Source organism: Bos javanicus, chromosome 5 (assembly GCF_032452875.1).
Source record: "Bos javanicus breed banteng chromosome 5, ARS-OSU_banteng_1.0, whole genome shotgun sequence".
Lineage (NCBI taxonomy): Eukaryota > Metazoa > Chordata > Mammalia > Artiodactyla > Bovidae > Bos > Bos javanicus.
The window spans coordinates 119924630-119925523 of NC_083872.1; positions in this window are offsets into that span (position 1 = coordinate 119924630).

Sequence of the window (894 nt, forward strand, 5' to 3'; positions counted from 1 at the left end):
CAGGGACCGCCAGGGCCGTGACAGACGGGCTGGATTTGTGCTGCTGGAGTCCCTGAAGAAAGGAGAGAGGCTGCGGGGCTGGGAAAACCTGTCGAGGAAATGACAGCAGAAAACTAAAGAAGAAATGGGTTTCCCTGATGGCTCAGTGGTAAAGAATCCACCTACCAATGCAGAAGACTCGGGTTGGATCCCTGGGTTGGGAAGAGCCCCCGAAGAAGGAAACGGCAGAATTCCATCGACAGAGAGCTGCAGTCCATGAGGTTGCAAAGAGTTGGGCATGACTGAGCAACTAAACAAGAGCAAGGAAGAAATACTGACAATACCAAGTGCTGTCGAGGATGTGAGGCAACTGAACACTCGAGTGCTGATGCTGTGAGGCAGAGCCACGTGGCCACTCCGGGAGGTGCTTTCTCAGTTTCTTACGCAGGTGACTGTGTACTTACTGCCAGACACAGCAACCCTGCCCAGGTATTTAACCTAGAGAAATGGAAATGTGTATTCACACGGAAACCTGTACCCGACTATGGCTAGAGGCTGTATTTGTAACAGCTGAAAACAACCCAGACATCTTTCAGTGGGTGAACTGTGGTGATCTACGCCATGGAATACAACTGCATCACAAAAGAAACAAGCTGTTGACTCACACAACGTCCCAGATGAATCTCAAAGGTGTTACAGAGTAAGAGAGACCAGTCCCAGTTGTCTTCTGCCTGAGTCCATCCATGGAGAACATCATACCATCATGGAGAACATCAGTGGTTGCCAGGGGTTACGGGTGGAGAGAAGTGTGCCCCAGTTATGGCAGGGGCAATTTGGGGGTGATATAACTGTGTGTGTCCTGTGACAGTGACAGCTATCCAAATGTGTTAAAATTCAGAAAACTGTACACCAAAA